The following is a 26,026-nucleotide window of genomic DNA, read 5'->3' as shown; positions in this document are numbered from 1 at the left end:
ACTTGGGACACAGGATGCTGGGGGAAGCTCAGTGTACCACCTTACTTTTAGGAATAGGGTACTTTCACCATGGAACTTCTCCTGAGAACTTAGCCCCATGCTACCTTGACAATAATATTAATCCAGAGGTGTAGATTAGCAGCTAATAGGCTCTGCCTTGACCTCTGGCCATCAAGAAATTTCTTTCATCTTGTCTTTGTATCTCTCAGACCTTGCCTGGTCTCTCTTCATTCTAGTTTACATGCCTCCTCACCAAGTCATGGTCCCCTAGCACAGAGGGAGACATTTTTTGGCCACATAGTAGTTTGCTGTGCAAAGCTCCTGACCCCTAGATTTCATAAAGTTGCCTAACAATGACTTAGAGGTGTCACTTCAACTTTTGCACAAAAATCAGTTCTTCCTGCACTTACGGTTGCCAAAAGCGGGGCAGAGGGAATGAGGAGAAGAGACAGTTAAGGAGTTTGAATTCAACATGCACAAACTTCTGTATTTAAAATGGATTACCAACAAGGACCTACTGTATAGCATAGAGAACTCTGCTCTATGTTATGTGACAGCCTAGATGGGAGGGGAGTTTGGGAGAGAATGGATACATGTATATGTATGTTGAGTTCCTTTGCTATCCACCTGAAACCACCACATTGTTAATTGGCTATACTCCAATATAAAATAAAAAGTTAAAAAAAAAGTAATTTGTTCTTTTGGAAATCCTATTTTAGACTTTTTCCCTAGATTCTGTCCCAGATTAGGAAATTGGTTTAACAGTTGACAAGTATCACAGATTAATGGAAAACATATAACCCTGCAATGAAAAGGCACTCGACAAGGGTCCACTTCCTCAACCTGGCTTTCCATTAGACTCTGAATAACAGCATAGAAACATGTAGAGAGTGCTGGCTTAGGAACCCAACATATCGGGGTCTGAAATCTGGCTCTGTACTGTGATCTTGAGCAAGTTTTGCAACTTTTCTAAGTCTTAAACTCCTTTTTTATGAAATAGGGTTAATAATACTTATACACTACCATTGTGAAGCTAAATGAAATCATTCAGCTAGAACATCTGGCTCAGCATCAAGAACAGAGTAGAAAATAAATATAACAATTCTTAATAATAGTCTTAACAAATCTTCCCTGTATTCTAACTTAGCTGTGTTTTATTGATATTCCTTTAGGTAGAACTAATAATAATAACAGCAAGTATTTAATGAGTCTTTAACAATGTGTTAGATACTGTTCAAAGCAGAGTCTTATTTAAACCTCATAATTTACTCTCTGAGTTTTGTGACATCATTTTCCCTTATCTGTGAATTCTACAGGTAAGAAAACAAATCAAGCCACTTGCCAAAAAAGTCCTATAGAAGGAAAGGGTGGAATGAGTTTTGAACTCAAAAGTTTGACTCCAGAGACCATGATCTTAACCATGTATCATTTGCTTCTCCACCTTTTCTGTTTACAGAATCAATCTGAGACCTGTCCAACATATCTGTAACTGCTTAAAAAAAAAAAAAAAAACATATGCAAATGATTTTTTCAAAGTGCTTGAGTTCAAGGTTTTCAGTCCAGCACACTTGCCAAACACATGTGAATTGGATGTGAGAGGACAGTCAGATCAGATCAGATCAGATCAGTCGCTCAGTCATGTCCGACTCTTTGGAACCCCATGAATCGCAGCACGCCAGGCCTCCCTGTCCATCACCAACTCCCAGAGTTCACTGAGACTCACGTCCATCGAGTCAGTGATGCCATCCAGCCATCTCATCCTCTGTCGTCCCCTTTTCCTCTTGCCCCCAATCCTTCCCAGAATCAGAGTCTTTTCCAATGAGTCAACTCTTCGCATGAGGTGGCCAAAGTACTGGAGTTTCAGCTTTAGCATCATTCCTTTCAAAGAAATCCCAGGGCTGATCTCCTTCAGAATGGACTGGTTGCATCTCCTTGCAGTCCAAGGGACTCTCAAGAGTCTTCTCCAACACCACACTTCAAAAGCATCCATTCTTTGGCACTCAGCCTTCTTCACAGTCCAACTCTCACATCCATACACGACCACAGGAAAAACCATAGCCTTGACTAGATGAACCTTTGTTGGCAAAGTAATGTCTCTGCTTTTGAATATGCTATCTAGGTTGTACCTGGGGTTAAATAGTTCACATTTATTTTCATTTGTGTTTTCCTAACACTTCCTCCTCAAAATTTTAAATTACAAATAGTAAATGACATTTTAAAATATCTGCCTAAATCCCATGGATGGAGGAGCCCAATAGGCTGCAGTCCATGGGGTCACTAAGAGTCAGACACGACTGAGCGACTTCACTTTCACTTTTCACTTTCATGCACTGGAGAAGGAAATGGCAACCCACTCCAGTGTTCTTGCCTGGAGAATCCCAGGGATGGTGGAGCCTGATGGGCTGCCGTCTATGGGGTCGCACAGAGTCAGACACAACTGAAGCGACTTAGCAGCAGCAATGGCATTCTTTCATGAGATAAGCACAATTTTTCAACAAGTTTGGTTTTTAAGGATTGTCTTCTAAAATAGCCATGCTGCAAGATCAGATACACAGATTTGAGAAAATGATTATATTTTGTGGTGATCAGGTAAGGGCCAATTAAAAGTGTGACTCACCATTCTCATATGTCAGTATTCACAACAAAGCTAACAGGAGTTTTAGAACAAGAGAAAGAAAATATCCTCATACAACTTGTTACTAGACATTCAGATAGGAGACTTGCTACTACTAATAAAGCAATTCTTACTATGGGGCAGATGTTCTGTGCTTAACACAAAGGACTATGTTAAGTCTTCTACTTGCTTATCATGTAATCTCTTCTATTAATTCCCCTACATTTGAGGTTAGTGTTTTATATAATACAACCCATCACATCAATTCTTGTGTCTCTGGAGTATCCCATCACATCTGGCAATACTCAACAGCATTTCCTTCTTAAACTCACCTTTGTTGGCTTCTGTGAGATTTAACTTCTGATTCAACTTCTACCCGTTGAAATACTCATGGGTGCTAGGTACTCTGTGAGCTCTGGAGAAAAGAAAAATAAGACTTGAATCCTTCCTTCAAGATTCATATACTCTAGTTAGGATATATACATAAAAATATGTAGCAGAGTGAAATCACAGAAGCATGCGTCAACCCCAATCATAGCTCAGATGAATGGCTGGGCAACTCTATGGACGGGTATTTGTAGCAAGGAATTACATGGAAGAGATGATGGTCGTGCAGCTCTTCACTGCTGGATGCACATGTGCCAAGTGGAGAAGAACCTCGGAGGCAGAAGGAACACAGGAGTGCATTCATAAAGGCATGGAACAAGGTACCATATTTAGGAACAGAGAAGTAGTTTCCCATTTTTAAGGTACAAAGCAAGATGGAGGAGCTCAACTTATATGAAGAATAAGCTTTGATGTTTATGAAAAATCATGTAATTATCCACTCATTTGTCCATGCATTCATTCATACAAAAATACATTCTCAAACACTTACTCTGTGATAGATCCTGCAGAGAAAATACTGAGCCAGATAGTTTAGGATCTAAAGGTGGAGACAGACTATTACACAAGAAATTACAATAATGCATAATGGAGCAGGGATCCCTATCTAGGCTATGGTGCCAAGGTAGGCTCCCTCAGTATGATGGGGGTAAGTAGGAGTTAGACAATTGAAGTCTGCAGGAGACAGGGAGGGAAAGAATTCTGCACTCAGAGGAAACTGCCTCTTCAAAGGCATAGGGGCAACAGGGAGCTTGGTATCTCTGAGTAACAAAGAATTTCAGTATGGAGCTGCGGCTGAAGGTTGGAGGCTTACCAAGTGGAGGTAGGGGCTGACTGTGATAAAAGGGCGAGTGACCATGTTTAGGAGTTGACACATTTTGGGGAGGACAAAGGGGAGCCTCTGCAAGGTTTGAGGCAGGGCATTTTATAAGGATCACTCTGGCAGCACTATAGAGAATGACTTAGAAGGGAGCAAAACCAGGGGATGTTAGACTAGTTAGAAGGCTAATGGATAGAGTAACAGCAGTGGTAATGATAATAATCCTCAGTGGTGGTGAATAGAGGCTTATGAGCCAGGCCCCGTGTCAAACGCTTTGTACTTACTTCAAACCTCACAGCCACCCTATGAAGTAGGTACTAATTCCCTTTCACAGATGAGAAAGCTGAGGCACAATGATCTGTTCAAGGTCATGCAGATAGTAAGTGACTGAGAATTAAAAGACAAGCCATCTGGCTTTAACGCAATTTCCATTATCCTGCTTAGATGTGACATTGGCATCAATTACAGCAGAGAAATGATAATTGAGAAAACTGAATAGAATTGAGAGCCATTCTGGAAGGAAACCAATACAATTAAATAAGTCAGTCAAAATTAGAGAAGAAAATTACTTTAGCTTTTGCCCTAGGAAGCTACTTTCAAATAGTAAGTGGTTTTCTTTAAACGCTTTGTTTATATTAAAGCTCATCAGCTAAAACAGCTCTCTGTTGCTCAAAACATCAAATCCAAATTCATGCTGGTTATTTATAATGTCCTCTGATAAATAGTTCTCCCTTTCATTTATTAATAAGAGCAACAAATATTTAATAACCTACTCTAAGCACAGTTCTGTATATTTGTGGATATTACAAAACACACACAGTTCTTGCCTCATGGATATTGGAGAATGTGTTTAAGTTCCAGTTGTGGGTTTTCTATATTAGTGTTAAATACTCAAGGGCAAGGAATGGATGGTATATTTTTTGATTCAATGTACATGGTACAATGTTCTCCTTAGATGTTAGTTTTAAAAAATACACTGATGAAAAAAAGATTTTAAATCAAATCTTTAAATTTCAACAATTTCAAATAATCCATTTTAAAACCTACAGCCAGATCTAGAGACTGTTGATGTTGTATATGTCTAAAAAAGCAAAAAGAAAGCATGGTATAAGATGTATTTATCCTTCTTAATGTCCCCAAAGTGAAAATGCAATTCAAGATTTAAAATAATGTCTTCTAAAAAAATAAAATAAGAAAATAATAATGTCTTCTGTATCATGTATTATCATCATTTTCATTGTTGATCAAATCCTAATTGGACTCAGTTGAAATTAACTTGGAGACAACTGCCTGGTCAACCAGATAAGTTAACAAGATGCTGACTATCACTGGCTGATTAATTTTGCATGCAGATTGCCTTAGTAACCAGAGAACAGTTGTAATTCAGTCATAAGCTTTAAAAAATCTCAATTAGAAAACTAACTTATTAAATTTTTAGAGGTTTAAAATAAAGACAATGCTGCTCACATATAGTGGTTAACAAGTTATGGTCTTAAGAAATGAGAAAATTTCAACAATGTATTGACATTCTAATTTCATGTAATAAAGATTTTTATTAAAAAAAATGAGAACTTGTAAGGTTGGCATACTTATTATGTTCCCAGGGGATTTAAAGTCAGGAAGATAGACCTAATTTTGAATTTGACATGAATTCATTGTAGAAAAGTATATGTTCTGATTGTCCTGGGTCTGCCCTTTTCATCTGCTGGTGATGATAAACACATTGTTACACTACGTTATCCTGTAGTGTCTGCCTTAGTACTGGTTACTTTCACAGGAAGGGTTTCCCACCATTAGTTAAATCTAGAAGTTTGTCAAGAATCAAATTTCCATTAAAATAGACTTTATTTTCCCAATAAGTAATAATCTCCCATTTAAAAAAAAGGGGGGATTTTTTTTTTAATGGATAAGCTTAGTGAAACTTATTACAGATCTGGAACTAGGAAAAATTAGAAATGTGTATACAGTTATTTTCAATATTCCATTCTACTTTCCCCCTATTTTTTTTCCTTGTCCTAAATGTTAAATACCAGTGCTAAGAAGGTGATTATCTTTTAATAATCAAATTTTGAAATGCTGCTTCAGACAGAAATCAGTAGGACCACAAATCAATGAAATTTCTAACCTAACACTTTAACATATATCCTAGTCTTTCTGGGTTAACAAATGTAGGTTTTCTGGGATAACCAATCACTAGTAACTCAGCTAAATAAAAATGAAACTTCCAAACAATGTACTTCCACATTCTATGTCTAAAGTTATTTTACTGGAAGGACCTAATTGTTGATCTGGATGTTTTAAATTTTTTCAAAGCACAGACAACATGCTATCCAAGTTACAAAACTTAGAGCTTTGTTTATCAGACATTCAATTACATGAGGAAATTTTTGTGACTATCTTCCAAATTTGGAATCATTGTAATTAAACTTATCGTAATCAAGAATCTATGAGTTTACTTAACTTTGGGAGTTTGTTGTGAAGATGTGAAAATCCCCACCTTTGCTTCATGCTGAGGTGAACTGATATTCTCGCATTCAGATGATTCTCCAATCCACAATCACACTTGTTAAAGGAACAGACGAGCCATTTAGAACCTTAATTTATTTCCTGAAAAATAATCAGTGACAAATTCCTTTAATATCAATAAATTAATTTTTCCTAATAATTACTAAAAAATTCCACTTTCACACACACAGTCGCAGCCTTTTTGCAGACTGTGGATTTCTGCTCTGTGGCCATAATTTATTTCCTTTTTTCTCTTTGTCTAGACTTGCACTAAGAAAAATGTTTCCAACTTGTGCAGTGTTCCACTCACGTATCCTCTCCCTTCGCATATCACTGCAGGCAGATGCTCCTAATAAGATCTTATATGATTTATTTAGAGCTTATCAGACAACTTTTACTTGGTGACAATGTAAGTATTTTGTGTAATAAATGAGAGATTCTTTTTCTTCCATCAGAGAACATGGCTGAAGCTGATAATCTAAGGCTAACTTGAAAACGTATTACATGTACTTGAATCCAAACTCAAACTTTGTAAAATGATATTGTTGTGTTATTATGACTTGAATTCCTATCATCTTTGTTAAAGACTTATGATTTACTGATTTAGAGCCAGCTATAATACATGTAAGAGCTTCACAGGTGGCGCTAGGGGTAAGGAACTTGCCTGCCAATGCAAGAGACATTAAGAAACATGGGTTCAATCCTTGTCAGGAAGATTCCCCGGAGGAGGGCATGGCAACCCACCCCAATATTCTTTTTGTTTTTAATTTTTAATTTATTTATTTTTAAATTGAGACAATTGCTTTACAGAATTGTGTTGGTTTCTGCCAAACATTAACACTCTTGCCTGGAGAATCCCATGGACAGAGGAGCCTGGTGGGCTACAGTCCATAGGGTCGCACAAAGTCAGACAGTACTGAAGCGACTTAGCATGCATGCACAATACATGTATGGAATAACAGAGGTTCAACAACTGACTATAAACAAACCCACTGGCTTATAGTTTCCCTGAATAAAACAGGGTATCAAAAATTCCCAAGTGATGGCAGTGTGGGCCTCACCAGAGGGGGACCTGAATCTGATGGAAGTTGGAAGATAGACAAAGAAAGAAGCAGCTAAGTAGAGGGACCTATTGGGCCAAGTGGCCAGAAAGCAGATCCAAGAGAGGAAGAGTCCTGTGAGGATGTTCAAAGCAGAATATCAAGTCACTCATGGCCTGAACATGAGATAAAACAGTCTAACCCAGCATGCACTGGTGTCAGAGAGATGAGCCCACAGTGTTCAGGGAACAGCTGCAAAAGACAGAGACCAAGAGCAGGAGTAAGAAGCAGACGATGACAGAAACTGCGACCCAAAAATAGAAGCCAACACAATTCTGTAAAGCAATTATCCTTCAATTAAAAGTAAATAATTTTTTTTAAAAAAGCAGGGATCCAGGCAGAGGGACTTGAGAGTCGAGAGAATTTGAGCTGAACCTACAGGAAGAACACTAGAAGGCTGCCTGTGAGAACTGCAGGATATACATCCCAACCCCCCTTCATCTCCCAATAACCTGAGATGAAGCCCATTAATCCCAGCTCGGCAGCCCCATGGAGCTTAGCAGGCATGACTTCTGGGTTTAGAAGATTAGGATCCAAAAACATAGACTTGCAGGACAATGGGATAACCTCTAATACCCCATCTTAGATACCTGCCTCTGTTTACAGATCCTACTTTTAACAGCATAAATCCTTTTTTTTAAGAACTATAAATCTTGTCAGGTTTCACAGTTTCATGGCAGAAATGTATTACTGATCTTGACTGTTTTTCTCCACCCAGGTAGAACGTCTGCTTGTTAGAAGGCCAGCAAAGCCAACTCAGAGTGAAGCTGAGAAATCTAGAAAGCTTGCCTTCTGTCTGAGTTTCCTATTTATGCAGTACTTTCTCCTTTCTGCAATGTGCTTCATTCTCCTCTAAATGCAGGGTGAGGGTTTGAAAGCCTGCTCTTGAGCCTTTTGAGTGAATAACAGATTATAATCTAATGTTTAGTCAATGTGTTACCTTGAATGACCAGCTTTATTTTAAGCAGGCCATTGCTTTCTAATCGTGCCATGATACGAAATTTACATTTAAGAAGGAGAAGTGGGAAGAGTCACATGAGTCAGTAGTTGAAGATGGTCTGGGGTGGGGCTGGGAGGTGGTGGCAGTAAACTGGTGGTTTAAAATTCCTGTAGTCCTGCTCTTAAAGTGAACTTGGAAGATGTCTTTTAAGGAAGCTTGGAAGTTATATGAGAGAAGGTCTGAAGATACTCTTTCTCAAAGATAATCCACAAGAGATCAGGCCAAGTCTATAAGGGACTAGCTCGAAACAGACTCCTGAAAACTGAAGGCAAGGAGAAAAGCCATGACCTATGGAAGATGAAAGCATTTTTTCCCCAAAGTACTAAACAATTTCAAATGCTATGGCAATGCTCAAATGATCATGTATCTATGCTAAGGAAGCATAAACACCATAAAACAATATAGTCCAGAGGACACTGCTGCTTTAAGGGTTGTCTTCTCTTTGTGAGTGGTAAGTTCCTGCAACATTAGACGATTGTAGTCTAAAAGTGAGTAATCTTTTTTCCTTGTCGTGGCAGAGATTCAGCCCTTTAAAGATTACAGTCATTTTTAACATTGTCATTGTTTATTGTTATGAATCTGACAATGGGATTGAATTTTTAGATATTCAGGCCTTTCCCTTATGTACTGGTACCCTAAAGGCAGTCATTTCCGATGGTATTTGAAATTCTGAATTGTAATTCTTTCTCAAGTACAATGGAAACGAACAATCCATTTTAGGTCTTTCCCTGTTTCCTTCCTAAACAAAGGCTTTTCCCTTATGCAGGCCCGTGCTCTCCCTGTGACTTCAGGTCCCATTCTCATCAGCTGTCTTTCCTCTCTCACACATGCTTGGCTGTGGTGCGAAGCAAGTTTTCAGTTTGTGATAGCTGCACAACTCAAGAAAGGAAAGAGCTTTAATTTGTTGCTTTAAATTCACACACAACACACACACACACACACACACACACACACTTCTGACTGAGTAGCTATAGGCTTTGAAGTTCTTAAACTAAAAAGTAATTTCAAAGTAGCTTTATTTTTACTCTTCAGAATATTCAAAAATAAGTTGACACCATGAGACTTCCAAATGTCGCCCCCACCACAAGAGTCTGTATCTACAAAGAAGTATTCACCAAACGACTGGCTCCACACCTCTGAGGACAATATACCTGCTATGACCTCTAGGGCCTTAACAAAAAATTTAGTTTCAAGCTATCTTTCAGACTTCCCAGGTGGTGCCAGTGGTAAAGAAGTTGCGTGCCAATGTAGGAGACATAAGAGATGCGGGTTTGATCCCTGGTTGGAAGATCCCCTGAAGGAGGGTATGGCAACCGGCTCCAGTATTCTTGCCTGTAGAATCCCATGCAGAGGAGCCTTGCTGGCCACAGTTGATGGGGTCATACCTGAAGTGACTCAGCACGCACACATAAGGGCAGCAATCAAGTATGTGTCGTGCTCAGTGGCTTCAGTTGTGTCCAACTCTTCACGACCAATGGGCTGTAGTCTGCTAGGTTCCTTGGCCCATGGGATTCTCCTACTCCAGTAGGTTGCCAAGCCCTCCTCAGCAATCAAGTATAAATGTTTATTATTTTTGTCTATGCAAACAAATTGTTTTATATTGTTAGAAGTCTTTATCACTTAGAAAAATAAATCTTCGATGTCCCCTTTTTCCCTGTTGTTGCCATTTTTATTTTTATTCCCAAATGAATTGTCAAATAAACATTAGATCTTTTATAAAATACACACAATTTTAAGTCTGAATTGACTTTCAGTTAAATTTTACATTGAATTTAGAAGGTATAAATTCTCAAAATAAGTTTAAGGGTTCATATGAAAATTTGTTTAACTTCAAAATTCACTTTAAAAAAATTCATTGGTGCTTACTTGATACTCTATTGTTAGAAATGGCTTTTAAGACAAATTACATTAAATCAACAAGCAGGGAATTCTGTTTTTAGTATCAGGGATTTCCTTTTTAACACATTTTTATTGACTTACAATTGATCCTGCCACAAAGACATTTATTAAACAAAACTGCCAGAACGCATAGATTCCATTTTTTCCTGAGTTTCACGTGTATATATCCATGCCATTTTGATCTGCTTGTTTGGTTTTTGCCCAGTTCTGCTTACAGTGCCGCATTTTATCACCAGCCAACTTCAGTCGTCACACTAAAGGAATATTTTAAGACACACATTTAAACTGACAAAGTTGGCAAGCCCAGAAAGAAACAAGAGCACTAAGAGCAAACAGATGTCTGGATCTGGGCGAAAGCCTTTCTCTCTTGAGACAAACAAAATAATAATAACCCCAAGTTGCCAGAATTTGACATGGTGGGCCAGAACCTATCAGGAGACAGTGGAATAACTTTATAGAAATGAACTCAGAATGTGTGATACACACTGTGGTTCTACCATTATGTGTTCACTTTACCTCCTGCTCTGGTCACTTTCAGATTGTATCTGGCTTTGTCTCTAGGCAGAAAATTATTTCAACTGGTGAGACAATGAGCAATTAAGTTAACCCACCAAATCACTCATCTTCTTTGGTGAAACTGTTTGTTTGCATCTAGTTTGTCGAATGCATCAGGTCTGTGACTCCCAGAGCATTTACTAACAATTTAGTATCTTTGAAGAGGCAGTCTGTCATCTCTCATAAGACATTATTTCATGGACAGTAGCCCAAGCTCCCCCAGCTATGTACTTTTGGCACATCACCAAGCTGGTCTGTGGCTGTTTCTATTTTCTTACCAGTAAAAGTGAAAACCTCTTTTCTCTATGATAAACTTTCCTGAGCTCCTCAAAGCCCACAGTCATTCCTTTCTATAGAAGAGATATGGGATATGATCATCTTTTATTTTTATCTAGTTTGTTTCATTTTTTCTATTTCATGTTCAGGGCTCCCATTTCACTTAGCTTACTTTTTTCAAATTCTCTGTCTCTTTTTTATTGTTATTGTTCTTTCTCAAGCCTTTATCAAGTGTAGTAGAAAAGTATTTGCATATACATATACATTGTATGTATAACATACATTTTAGATAATTTATGCATTTTTGCCTAGCCAAAATGTTATGATATTTTTATTCCATTTGCTTGATTCAGTATGAACAGAACACTAGATTTCTAATTTATATTCACTCAAAACTTTGATATAGTTCCATGTATTTTGGCATCTAATATTACTGCTAGAAGTCTAGAAAATTTATTACCTTAGTGACTTTTAAAAAAAATTTGAATGAGGCTTGAAACTTCTGATCCAATTCTGAGAATATAAAGATATGTTGTTTAAAAAAAGAAACAGGAAATTAACATATGATACAGTGGAGGTAGTTTAGTCCCCAAGTTGTGCTCAACTCTTTTCAAGTCCATCAACTATAGCCCACCAGGTTCTTCTGTCCGTGGGATTTTCCAGGAAAGAATACTGGAGTGGGTTGCCATTTCCTTCTCCAGGGGATCTTCCCCACCCAGGGATCAAACCCACATCTCCTGCCTCATAGGCAGATTCTTTACCACTGAGCCACCCAGGAAGCCATGTATGAGACAGTATTGTTAACTAAAGGATAGATTTTGTTCAAATTTCACAAAATTATATGCTAGTGCCCATATTTTTTTGTTTTCATACTTTACTCAAGACTCCACATTGTATTTAATGCTCAAAATTCTTCAAGTTAGGCTTCAGCAGTACGAGAACTGAGAACTTCCAGATGTACAAGCTGGATTTAGAAAAGACAGAGGAACCAGAGATGAAATTGCCAACATGACTGGATCATGGAAAAAGCAAGTGAATTCCAAAAGAACATTTACTTCTGTTTCATTAACCATGTTAATTGTGTGGATCACAACAAACTGTGGAAAATTCTTAAAGAGATAGGAATACCAGACCACTGTACCTGCCTCCTGAGAAACCTGTACACAGGTCAAGAAGCAACAGTTAGAACCACACATGGGACAACAGAATGGTTCAAAATTGGGAAAGGAGTTAGTCAAGGCTGTATATTGTCGCCCTGCTTTTAACTTCTAGGAAGAGTACATCTTGCAAAATGCCAGGCTGGATGACTCACAAGCTGGAATCAAGATTGCCAGGCGAAGTAACAAGACACTCAGATATGTAGATGACACCACTTTAATGGCAGAAAATGAAGAGGAACTAAAGAGCTTCTTGATGAGGGTAAAGATGAGAGCAAAAAAGCTGGCTTTAAACTCAACATTCCAAAAACTAAGATCATGGTGTCAAGTTTCATCACTTCATGGCAAAGAGATGGAGAATAAATGGAAACAGTGATAAATTTTAGTTTCTTGGGTTCCAAAATCACTGAAGATGGTGACTGCATGAAATTAAAAGATGCTTGTTCCTTGGAAGAAAAGCTATGATAAACCTAAATAGCCTACTAAAAAGCAGAGCCATTACTTTACTGACAGAGGTCCATATAGTCAAAGCTATGGTCTCTCCAGTCGTCATGTACAGATTTGAGAGGTGGACCATAAACAAGGCTGAGTGCTGAAGAATTGATACTTTTGAACTGTGGTGTTGGAGAAGACTCTTGAGAGTCCCTTGGACTGCAAGGAGATCAAACCAGTCAATCCTAAAGGAAATCAATCCTGAATATTCATTGAAAGGACTAATGCTGAAGCTGAAGCTCCAATATTTTGGCCACCTGATGTGAAAAGTTGACTCACTGGAAAAAACCCTGATGATGGGAAAGACTGAGGGCAGGAGGAAAAGGGGGTGACAGAGGATGAGATGGTTGGATGGCATCAACAACACAATGGACATAAGTTTGAGCAAACTCAAGGAGATAGTGAAAGACAGGTAAACCTGGAGTGCTGCATTGCATTTCATGCGGTCTCAAAGAGCTGAACACAACTTAGGGACTGAACAACAATAACAACAACAGATACACCCATCATTTAAAAAGTGGATATTTATTTTCCCAATATATGGGTTTTTTAAAGTATCCTTGATATTAATTTCTCATTTTGATATTAATTTCTCCTTTAAATGCTCCCTTCTCTACAGTCCCCTCTGTGTTTTTTCAGTCTTCTAACTTTATTGAGGCTTTCAATGGCTAAGTCAAAATCTCTCTTAGCAAATGTCACACTGCACTTGAAAATATGTAGGTTACTTTCAAATATCTTTTGATATTGACTTCTAACATAATTCCACAGTAATAAGAAAACCAGTGTTGTATGATTTCAATACCCTTAGAGCATGAAAATTTTGCACCTTCAAAAACATCCACCTACTGGTGGGTGAAAATTGTATAAATCTTAATTAGGTTGAACTGGTTCGTAGTGCTTTTTGGGTCTACTATAGCCTTCTACTTCTCTGTATGTTCATTCTACTAATTTTTCAGTTTCAATTTTTGGTACTGAAACTCCAACTAAAAATCTTGAATTTATCTACTTAAAAAATAGTAGATTTTTGAATTGTGGTGTTGGAGAAGACTCTTGAGAGTCCCTTGGACTGCAAGGAGATCAAACCAGTCAATCCTAAAGGAAATCAATCCTGAATATTCATTGAAAGGACTAATGCTGAAGCTGAAGCTCCAATACTTTGGCCACCTGATGTGAAAAGTTGACTCACTGGAAAAAATATATATATAGTGGAACTATATGTAACTTTGTATGTTCCCAGTCTCCTGTAAATGTGTTATCATATTTTCATAATTAAAAAAATCAAAGTGAAAAAAGAATTGTACCCATGCAGAGCAAATACTGAATAAGTGAATACTACTCATTGTTGCTATCACAATTACTGATTGGTGATGAATTTATGTCCCTGTTCCCATTTATATACCCCTGTCATTCCTTAGACTGAATTATATAAAACAACTTTCTCTGTAGTTCAGTTTATTTTTTTCACTGAGTCACCAGCTCTCTTTGGCTTAAACACTGGCATCATCATGTCATTTATGGCTTTTTATAATCTGGCCCAAGCATGCAGTTCTAGGAACATCTCTCACAACTTTGCTGCTGGGCACAGCTGCTCTGTGTAGCTGGTACACGTGCTCACTCATACTCTAACACATCTCTGAGTCTGACAAGTCATCAGGACCCAGGTTTTGATCGTTACACACTTGAACCTACCCTTTATCATGCCTACTTAGATCCTACTAACGTTGTTAGGTCTGCTCTTTTCTCAGGAGAACCATCCAGAAATGATTCAAATTCTCTTTTTTCCCCTTCCAGTTTTATTAAGCCACAATTGACATACAGCACTGTATCAGTTTAAGGTATATAGCATAATGATTTGACTTGCATACATCATGAAATGATTACATTTTATCCTGTGACTCATTTAGTTTTGTAACTGGCAGTTTGTAGCTCTTAACCTCCCTCCTCTATCTCACTCATCCTCCCACCCACTACCTGTCTGGCAACCACCTGTTTGTCCTCTGTATCTATGACTCTTTTTCTATTTTGTTAAGTTTGTTCATTGCTTTTTAAAATTCCACATATTTGTCTTTCTCTGGGTGACTTACTCACTTCACATAATACCCTATAGTTCCATCCATGTTGTCACAAATGGCAATTTTTTTCCTTTCTTATGGCTGATTAATATTCCACTGTGTGTGTGTATATATATATGTGTGTGATAAATATATGTATATATGCATGTATGTATGTGTATGTATACACAAACCATATCTTCTTTACTCATTCATCTATCAGTGAGCCCTTCATTACTGCCATATCTTGACTACTGTAAATAATCTACAATGAATATATGGTGCATATATCTTCTCAAATCTATGTTTTTGTTTTCTTCAGGAGATTACCCAGAAGTGGAATTGCTAAATCATAGGGCAGTTCTACCTTAAATTCTGAAGAAGCTTCAGACTGTTTTCCACAGTGGGTATCCCAATTCATAATCACATCAACACTGCACAATGGTTCCGTTGTTCCCACATCCTCTCTACCATTTGTCTTTTTGATAATAGCCTTTCTGACCGGTGTGAAGTGGTGCCTTGTTGTAGGTTTTGATTTGCATTTCCCTGATGAACGACGTTGAACATCTTCTCACGTGTCTTTCGGCCATCTATATATCTTCTTTAGAAAAATGTCTATTCAGATCTTCTGCTTATTTTTTTTTTTTTTTTGGCAGGGGGAGCGGGGGGGCTTCCGTGATAGCTCAGTTGGTAAAGAATCTGCCTGCAATGCAGGAGACCCTGGTTCAATGCCTGGTTGAGAAGATCCACTGGTGAAGGGATAGACTACCTACTCCAGTATTCTTGGGCTTCCCTTGTGCCTCAGCTGGTAAAGAATCCACCTGCACGTGTCTCTTTCAATTCTGGTTTCCTCGGTGTGTACGCCCAGCAGTGGGATTGCTGGGTCATAATGCAGTTCTATTTCCAGTTTTTTAAGGAATCTCCACACTGTTCTCCATAGGGGCTGCACTAGTTTGCATTCTCACCAGCAGTGTAAGAGGGTTCCCTTTTTTCCACACCCTCTCCAGCATTTATTGTTTGTAGACTTTTGGATAGCAGCTATTCTGACTGGCGTGAGATGGTACCTCATTGTGGTTTTGATTTGCATTTCTCTGATAATGAGTGATGCTGAGCATCTTTTCATGTGTTTGTTAGCCATCTGTATGTCTTTGGAGAACTGTCTGTTTAGTTCTTCAGCCCATTTTTTGATTGGGTCGTTTATTTTTCTGGAATTGAGCTGCAGCAGTTGTTTGTATATTTTTGAGATTAGTTCTTTGTCAGTTGCTTCATTTGCTATTATTTTCTCCCATTCTGAAGGCTGTCTTTTCACCTTGCTTATAGTTCCCTTTGTTGTGCAGAAGCTTTTAAGTTTAATTAGGTCCCATTTGTTTATTTTTGCTTTTATTTTCAATATTCTGGGAGGTGGGTCATAGAGGATCCTGCTGTGATTTATATCGGAGAGTGTTCTGCCTATGTTCTCCTCTAGGAGTTTTATAGTTTCTGGTCTTACGTTTAGGTCTTTAATCCATTTTGAGTTTATTTTTGTGTATGGTGTTAGAAAGTGTTCTAGTTTCATTCTTTTACAAGTGGTTGACCAGTTTTCCCAGCACCACTTGTTAAAGACATTGTCTTTTCTCCATTGTATACTTTTGCCTCCTTTGTCAAAGATAAGGTGTCCATAGGTGCATGGATTTATCTCTGGGCTTTCTGTTTTGTTCCATTGATCTATATCTCTGTCTTTGTGTCAATACCATACTGTCTTGATGACTGTGGCTTTGTAGTAGAGCCTGAAGTCAGGCAGGTTGATTTCTCCAGTTCCATTCTTCTTTCTCAAGATTTCTTTGGCTATTCAAGGTTTTCATGTTTCCATACAAATTGTGAAATTATTTGTTCTAGTTCTGTGAAAAATACCGTTGGTAGCTTGATAGGGATTGCACTGTACCCCAATGTTCATCGCAGCACTGTTTATAATGGCCAGGACATGGAAGCAACCTAGATGTCCATCAGCAGACGAATGGATAAGAAAGCTGTGGTACATGTACACAATGGAGTATTACTCAGCCATTATAAAGAATACATTTGAATCAGTTCTAATGAGGTGGATGAAACTGGAGCCTATTATACAGAGTGCAGTAAGCCAGAAAGAAAAACACCAATACAGTATAATACTAACACATATATATGGAATTTAGAAAGATGATAATGATAACCCTGTATGTGGGACAGCAAGAGAGACACAGATGTATAGAACAGTGTTTTGGACTCTCTGGGACAGGGCGAGGGTGGGATGATTTGGGAGAATGGCATTGAAACATGTATAATATCATATGTGAAACAAATCACCAGTCCAGGTTTGATGCAGGATACAGGATGCTTGGGGCTGGTACACTGGGATGACCCAGAGGGATGGTACGGGGAGGGAGGTGAGAGGGGGGTTCAGGATGGGGAACACGTGTACACCCGTGGCAGATTCATGTGGATATATGGCAAAACCAATACAATATTGTAAAGTAATTACCCTCCAATTAAAATAAATAAATTTATATTAAAAAATAAACTTTATTTAATTGAAAAAGAAAAAAAAGAATCCGTCTGCAATGCAGGAGACCTGGGTTTGATCCCAAACTCCCAATTTTTTAAAACAAATTGTTCTTTTTTTATGTTGAGTTGTATAATTCTTTGTATATTTAGAATATTAACCCATTACCAGATTATCCCTTACAAGTATCTTCTCCCATGCAGTACGTGACCTTTTAATTTTAACACTAGTGTCTCTGACCGCTATATTACATCTTTTTTGTTTCATGCATCCCTTAACTATTTATTGTGGATCTATTAGGTGATCTTTACTACTTTCATCTTTTAACCTTCCTATTAGCTTTACAAATGGTTCATCTACCACCTTTACTGTATATCTGCCTTCATCAATGAGATTTTTCCTTTTGTAATTTTCATATTTCTAATTGCAGTCTTTTCCACTTAGAGAAGTCCCCCTTAACACTTCTTATAATGCTGGTTTAGAGGTGAATTCTTTTAGGTTGTATGTGCCTATAAAATAACTTCCCTTAACCTCAAATCTGAATGATGGCCTTGCTAGGTATTTTGATGGTAGCTTTTTTCCTTTCATTGCTTTAAGTGTATCATGCTAATACATGTGAACTGCAAAGTCTCTGCTGAAAAGCTAGCTGATAGTTTTGTGGAGGTTCCCTGTACAAAATAAGTTGCTTTTCCCTTGCTAATTTAAAATTTTTTTATCATTAAATTTTTCCATTTTAATTATAATGTATCTTGGTATAGATCTTTTTGGGTTGATCTTGTTTGGTATTCTCTGTGTTTTGTGGACCTGGATATCTATTCCTTTCCCAGGTTAGAAAAGTTTTCAGCTAGTATCACTTCAAAAAAGTTTTGTCTCTCTCTCTTTTCTGGGATTCCTATAATGCAGATGTTACAATGCTTGATATTGTCCCAGAGGCTTAAATGGTCCTTATTAAAAAAATTTTTTCTGTTCAGCTAGGGTGATTTCCACCACCCTGTCTTCCAAATCACTGATCCATTCCTCTATCGTCAAATCTTCTAATTTCTTCTAGTGTATTTTTATCGTATTCTTCAGCTCTGTTTAGCTTTTCTTTATTTATAACTCTTTGTTAAACTTCTCACTGTGTTCATCCCCTTTGCTCCCAAGTTCTTTGAGCATCTTTATGATCACTACTTTGAACTCTTTATAGGTAAATTGCTTATCTCCACTTCACCTAATTCTTCTTCTGGGGTTTTAATCTTGTCCCATCATTTGGAAAGTATTTCTCTATTGTCTCAGTTAGCCTAGTTTGCTTTTTTAAATTTCTAAGTGTTTGGTGAATTGGTTACATTTCCTGACTGTGGAAAAAAATGGACTCTTGTAAATAACCTATGAGTCTCAGGGGCCCACTCCCCTCGTCTTCAGAGCTGTATACTCTAAGGGTGTCCTATACGCGGCTGTGCGGTTCTTCTGCTGACTCGCTGACTACTGTGGGTAGTCTGGTAGGCTTATTTGGGTATCTCTATTTGGCTTAGCTTTTCTTCTAGAGAGTTTTATCTTGTCCCTTGCTTGGAACATACTCCTTTATCATCTCATTTTGCCAATTTCTCTGTGTTTATCTGTGTCTACTGTGTAAGTCAGTTACATCCCATTCTGGGAGAAGAGGCCTTATGTAGGAGACGTTCTGTGGGCTCAGTGACACACTCTCCTCAGCTCACCACAGCTATATGATCTAAGGCGGGGGTCCCCAGCCTCTGGGACCTAATGCTTGATGATCTGAGATGGAGCTGATGCAATAACAATAGAAATGAAGTGCACAATAAATGTAACGGGCTTGAATTATCCCGAAACCCTCCCCCACACCCTGGTCCATGGGAAAATTGTCTTCCATGCAACTGGCCCCTGGTGCCAAAAAGGCTGTGGACTGCTGATCTAAGGTGTCCCCTTTACGAGCTGAGTGGCTCACTTTGCTGTGGCAAGGCTGCCTGCCGTGGGTACACTGGTATGCAGTGCTGGCCCCTGGCCTACTTAGTCGGCTTCCAGGCCCTGCCCTGTGTGGAGGCTGGCCACTAGGGTGTAGGACTACACCCTGTGGGGGCTGGTTGCAGCTCCCAGGACTGGTATCAGCCTTCTGGTTGTGGAGGAGGGGTTTTGCTAACAGCCTTCTGGCAGACGGGGTTATGATGCCAGGGCTGTGGCTGGCCCTCTAGTGGGTAGGACCAGGTCCTGGGCCTCTTGGTAGGTGGGACTGGGTCCCCATGAGGCTGGCTACTTGGCCTGAGGAGCCCTAGAACTGGTGCTAACTAGGTGGTTGGCAGGTAAGCCCATGGCATTAAAAGGCTAGAGGGAAGATGCCAAGAGATTACTTTAGCATATATGTGCATCTGTTATGCATACTATAAACAGCACTAGATGTCAATGCTCTGCAAGTTGTATTGAATGAGACACGATTTGTTATTTCTGACTAAAGTTTTGTTTTAATTTTCTGGATTTCTTTGAAAAGAATTTCTCCTTTAAAGATATCAGGGATGGCAAAATGAAAGCTATTACTGTAACCCACATTTGGAATAATATCAAAATGACAAACAACAAAAAGAGCTATGGGAGTAATTATTATATATCTGCTTTTCCTTGTGGAAAATTCTTTAAGAGATGGGAGTGCCAAACCACCTTACTTGTCTCCTGAGAAACTTGTTATGTAAATCAAGGAGCAATAGTTAGAAGTGGACATGGAACAACAGACTGGTTCAAAATTAGGAAAGGAGTACGACAAGGCTGTACATTGTCAACCTGCTTATTTAACTCATATTCAGAGTACATCAGGTAAAATGCCAGGTTGGATGAATTACAAGCTGGAATCAAGACTGCCAGGAAAAATATTAACAACCTCAGATATGCAGATGATACAATCCTAACAGCAGAAAATGAAGAGAACCTAAAGAGCGTCCTGATGAAAGTGAAAGAGGAGAGTGAAAAAGCGGGTTTAAAACTCAACACTAAATAAACCTAAAATCATGGCATCTGGTCCCATCACTTCATGGCAAATAGAAGGGGAAAAAGTAGAAGCAGTGACAGATTTTATTTTCCTGAGCTCCAAAATCACTGCATACGGTGACTGCAGCCATGAAATTAGAAGACGCTTGCTCCTTGGAAGAAAAGCAATGACAAACCTAAATAGCATATTAAAAAGCTTAGACATCACTTTGTTGACAAAGGTCCATATAGTCAAAGTTATTGCTTTCCAATAGTCATGTACAGATGTGAGAGTTGGAACATAAAGAAAGCTGAGCACCTAAAAACTGATGCTTTTGAACTGGTGCTGGATAAGACTCTTGAGAGTCCCTTGGACAGCAAGGAGATCAAAACAGTCAATCCTAAAGTACATCTACCCTGAATATTCATTGGAAATACTGTTACTAAAACGGAAGCTCTAATCTTTGGCCGCATGATATGAAGAGCCAACTCACTGGAAAAGACCCTGATTGTTGAGAAAGATTGAGGGCAGAAGCGGGTGATGGGGGAAGAGAAGGGGATGGAAGAGGATAAGATGGTTGTATAGCATCACTGACTCAATGGACATGAATTTGAGCAAACTCCAGGAGACAGTGGAGGACAGAGGAGTCTGGTGTGCTGCAGTCCACAGGGTCACAAAGAGTTATTGTGTTATCAGTTAGCAACTGAACAATAACAACATAAACAATTTTTAAAATATTCTTAACTTCTCATTTTCTAATTTGAAAATTGTTAAGTGGGTAAGGGTGTGTGTGTGTGTGTGTGTGTACTTCATGTTAACTTGTTCTCAGGGAAGGATCTGTTTGGCTGGGCTTATAGCTAATGCCCTCGCTGGTGACCCTGGTTAAGGAGTCATAGTTAGGTTAAAAAAAATTTTTTTTTTTCTGTGGAAATGCAGTTAGAGGGAGGGAAGAGAACTTCTCAAAGGGAGAACTTGTCATTTCTAGAGGAAAAGAAAGGTGCTAGGCAGACAACAGATGACAAGATACATCCACTTCTGACCAACCTCTCTGCTTTCATTATCTCTCTACCCACTCCAGAAAGGAAGCCCTAAATGTGTGGAGCATTCTCTATTTCACCTCTCAAACAGCAAGAGCTGACCACAACTCAAATATTTTCCAACTAGCCTATTGGGAGATTTTAATCTTTAGTGACATACAATGTAAGATAAAAAGAATATAGAGTTTATCCTAAAATAAACTCTTCTGAAAAAATTATATTTTCAAATACTTACATAACTATAAAAAGCAACTTATGGACAAAACTCTTGACAACACAGAACTATAATAACTTTAAAAATGGGTATTATTTTCCCATTCTAGCCTTTAGTTTCTTTTCTCAGAAGAGATAGCTTAGCGGTTTCCCATGCATTCTTTCAGAAATAGTGCATGGGTACATTGTAGAGAAAAGGATATAAGTGACTTCACATGAATGCATACATGTGTGTATGTTTGTAAGTATGTATGTATATGTATGTGTGTGTGTGTGTGTGTGTGTGTGTATTCCTATGTTTACCCAAGTGGTATCCTAGCATTCATCTAAAAGTTTACTGTTCAGTGAATAAATCTTATTAATTTTACCCACATTGGTTAGATATCTAGGTCACTTTTCCTATAGCAACAGTATTGCAATAAATATTGACATCTGTGTGCCTTTGCAAGCATATTTTATAATAAATTCCTAGATGTAAAATTTCTGGCTCAAAATTATTTTTCAATGTTTTGTTATGAAATTGTCCCCCGCTACTGTGTCTTACCACTTGTACTCCTACTAACCAAGTATAAGAATGCTAATTTCCAAACACTCATCTATATACCATACTATCAACTTTTCTCTCTTCAGCAACCACTGGAATATATTTGATAATTATGTGGCTCTATGTTTTCACCCTTGTTAGCACAAGGTGAAATGTGATCACATTTAAAAAAAACCTTAGTGAGCTTTGTCTTTTAGATGTGACCTGGGGAAAAAATTGAATTTCCTGATTTCAAATAGCCAACTGCTATTACATACTTTGTCATTTCAAAGAGCATCTGCCATCACACAAAGACAAATAAATTTCTCAAAAACACATCTGGTATTTTTTTAAACAAGCCTCAGGCCAGCTCCACGCAATAAACAAAAAATGTGCTATAGATAGAGTGGCATTTAATGTTGCTTTTCATTTAACCACTGAATGTGGAATGTTTGCATTAAGTATCAAAAAATCAGCTCTCTCTAAGGCCTTGGAGAAATTTAGAGGGTCTTTTTTCTTTTAATGTATATTTCTCCATACAATAATAAATAAGGATGAAATCAATTGAAGTTGTGTTCATTCTCTGGAGAATAAATTGCTTGTTGGGATAACATTTGTTAGAGGTTGAGGGCTTAATGCTTGGTGAATAGTATTTTTCTTCTCTGATGGTTCATGTTAAATCTAATTTCCTTGAGAAAGTTCCTGATCTGATGGCTATCAATATTGACTCAGAGCAGGCTCTAACAGTTTTTGTCATTTAATGCACACCTAAAAAAAAAAAAATCAACATATGGGGACATTTCAGAGAAGTATGCTAATTAGAGGAATATTTTTACAATTCAAGGCAGAGGCGAGGAGCCAACTTTTTTTTCTTTTTCCTACTAAAGTTCTTCAAGTCCCCAGCAGGGTAGAAAATCTATAAGTATTCATCATACAGTCCTAGCTCACTCAGAATTGATGGATAGAAGTTTAACATACTGGCTGGCATCTGAGATTAAGAGAAACACTGATCATTAGTGTTGAAATGTATACCTCTCTCCAAAACTGAAAAATGGAGCTGTGTTGCCACTTTAACCAAATATTTAAGGTCGATGAACCTCAGGGAAAGAAAAGGTTCAAGCAGCGCCAGAGAGGCCTGGGGGTGGGGAGAGCAGTCAGCGCTTGGCCTTGCTGTGCCAGTTTCAAAGTGCAGAGTTCAATCTGGTATGTTTAACATGATCTGTGTAAAGTCATGAAAACGTTCTGATAGTATAATATGATCCTGTGCATGCAATTAGTTCACATGATTTCTTTTCTATGTGCTATGCCTCAATAGAAAGTCATCTATGCGTCGAAGAAAAAGAATCACTGAATGTAGAAACAATTAGAAATAACGAGAGAAAGCCTCCATGAGAAGTGGGAAAGGTTGCTTCTAGCTTCCCTAGAAGAGTCATCATAATTTCCTGCTGTGGAGGTGGGAAGTTAGACTTCAAATGTTCAAAAAAATCTCTGTAGGAGATTCTGACTCCACCATCCCACCCTCATTCCAGTTAAGATTTTCTGCATCCTCTTGTCTTATTGGAATATACGTTTGCTGATCAATGTCAGTGCTATGATATACACATGCTAGAGTCATCTAAAGGCTTTCCCATCTATCACACAATCCCATACTTCCTTTCATTGATACTATTCAGTTTCAGGAGCATAGAATTGCTCTGTTTCTCCAGTTTTCCACTTTTCATACAGAAAGCAGTCGTCCAAGCTCCCTGAAGAGCAGTGGTGCTGAGCTGGGGAAGTGGAGGGACTTCTGGCCCCAGCAGTTCTCCGCTGGAGTCTGGTGTAGCTCAGACTGGAGAAGCTTCTATTTTGAATTGCCCTCGAGAATAAGACAGTAGTTGGGGAAGAGTGTCTGCTGCTTTTCCTACTTTCGGGGCCTGACAGGAGCCCATGAAGACCACCACTTGCCCACACCCAAGGGAGCCACCTTGTCACTCCTACCCTAGCCCTGGCTTCTCTGCTGATCAGGAGCTGAACTCAGTGCCTGCCTCACTGGACTGCCCCGACATTCTTAGAACTTGGTGGAAGATCTTCATCCCCCTGCATCCATCACTGAAGCACAACCCCGAACACGGTTCCAACAGCCGAAAGCAGGAGAAACCCCTTCAGCTCTTCAAAGATACATCCAATATCCTATTTTCCTTCTATAATTCTTCCTGGTATAACTGTATTTAATCTATTTTTTCCATTCCATCCTGATTAAAGTATCCTAAGGTGTGCCCTAAAGGGTTTCACTGGTTTTATTTTCCTTCTTGGCGTTTCTTCAATCTTATAGCACAGTACGCGTTTGGGAAGCTTTGTATCCAGAGCAGTAAGATCTCATTTTTCCACTTCTTCAAGCACAAGCAGATGTCCTTTTGCATTCAAAGTTACATTACAGTTTAGACCTTCAGAGCATAAGCTAGAAAATCACCTAAATCTAAAAAAGCAAACCAAATACCCCTGAACTCAATTGCTAAAAAATATTCACCCCCAGGTAGAAGTCAGCTAACTTACTAAGGAATCATGGAACAACCAGGTATTACACCCTGATGATAATTCAGAACTAAACACAGATACACACAACTTATGCCTTGAATGATAATACATTAGTATTATTATTTCCATGAAGTCCTTTTCACATGGAAGAGTATAAAAACTTAGTTTCTTTGAAGAGATTAAGCAAAGAATTTCCCTAGTGGCTCAGACAGTAAAGAATCCGCCTGCAAAGTAGGAGACCTGTTTGGATCCCTGGGTTGGGAAGATCCCCTGGAGGAGACCACGGCAACCCACTCCAGTTTTCTTGCCTGGAAAATTCCCAGAAGAGGCTGGCAGGCTACAGTCCCTGGGGTCAGACATGACTGAGCGACTAAGCACAGCAGGCAAAGAACTTTTTTGTACTTAAAAAGTGATATTTTTAATAATGTCTGGGATTGGACAAGGCATAAGGGCAAGCAGACAGCTACCTTGATGCTATGAGCTGACAAGTGCTAAATGACCCATTCGACCCAAAGTGCCTTCCCAGGGACTTCCATGCTGGGCCTGAAACACTTGGTCCTCTGTCCAAAGAACTGGCTGAGACCCAGGCCAAACCCTGGTCTTCACCTCAGTTCAGTTATGGAAAACAAACACTTGTAAAGCCATTACTACCTGTTGAGCACTATTTTCAGAAGCTAACAGACCAGCAGAGGAAAAACATTAGAACAATTAGCAGTAGTTTCAAGTTCTTAAAATGTAAAAACAGCAACAGCAGGATCATCACAGTTCTCCAGGGCCCCTGAAACTTGGGAAGGAAGAGAATAAAGTTTAACAGCAGAGATGATGTTTCAGTGGACCTTGATGAGCGAGTAGAATTTCTTCTGGGAAAGAAAGAAGGAAGGAAGAAAGCACAACATGATCAAACTAGAGAAGCAGGAAAGGTATGACATGTTCTACAAAAAAGTTCATTGAAAAAAATCTCGAGACATTGAACCTTTGATACAGGTAAAAGCAAGCCTGAAAATGGAGCTGAAAAAGTAGGATGTGACCAGCTCATGAAGGTCCTTACCAGTCCAAGGAGTTTGGGCTCTTTCTTATGGGGAATGGGAAATGCCTCAGAGGTATCAAGTGGCATCTAAGGCCTGAATTTTAGAAAGTTCTTAAAAAAGCAGAAAATGAAGAAGCAGAAAAGGACTGGAGTTTAGAGATAGTTGGCTCACCTGCAATGCAGACGATGTGCATTTGATCCCTGGGTCAGAAAGATCCCCTGGAGGAGGAAATGGCAATCAACTCCAGTTTTCTTGCCTAGGAAATCCCATGGACAGAGGAACCTAGTGGGCTACAGTCCATGGGGTCGCACACTCAGACACGACTGAGTAACTGAGCTCGCACACATGCATGCACATTAGAGAAAGAAGGCTACTTAATAGCACACTCTG

General features: G+C 38.7%; 1 long non-coding RNA gene across 1 annotated transcript in view; it reads right to left on the bottom strand.

Moving 5' to 3' along the window:
* The window catches only part of LOC123334668, a 131,175-nt gene that overhangs the window by 67,707 nt on the left and 37,442 nt on the right, over window positions 1-26,026 (bottom strand). The window contains exons 2-3 of the long non-coding RNA XR_006552681.1: window positions 6,316-6,425; window positions 2,947-3,029 (exon numbers count right to left, since the gene is read on the bottom strand). This is a non-coding gene — a long non-coding RNA (uncharacterized LOC123334668). The remainder of the gene's footprint in view (window positions 1-2,946; window positions 3,030-6,315; window positions 6,426-26,026) is intronic.

The sequence above is a fragment of the Bubalus bubalis genome, chromosome 8, assembly GCF_019923935.1.
Source record: "Bubalus bubalis isolate 160015118507 breed Murrah chromosome 8, NDDB_SH_1, whole genome shotgun sequence".
Classification (NCBI taxonomy): domain Eukaryota; kingdom Metazoa; phylum Chordata; class Mammalia; order Artiodactyla; family Bovidae; genus Bubalus; species Bubalus bubalis.
The sequence above is the reverse complement of the archived record's forward strand: the minus strand, read 5'-3'. Positions and strand labels throughout refer to the sequence as shown.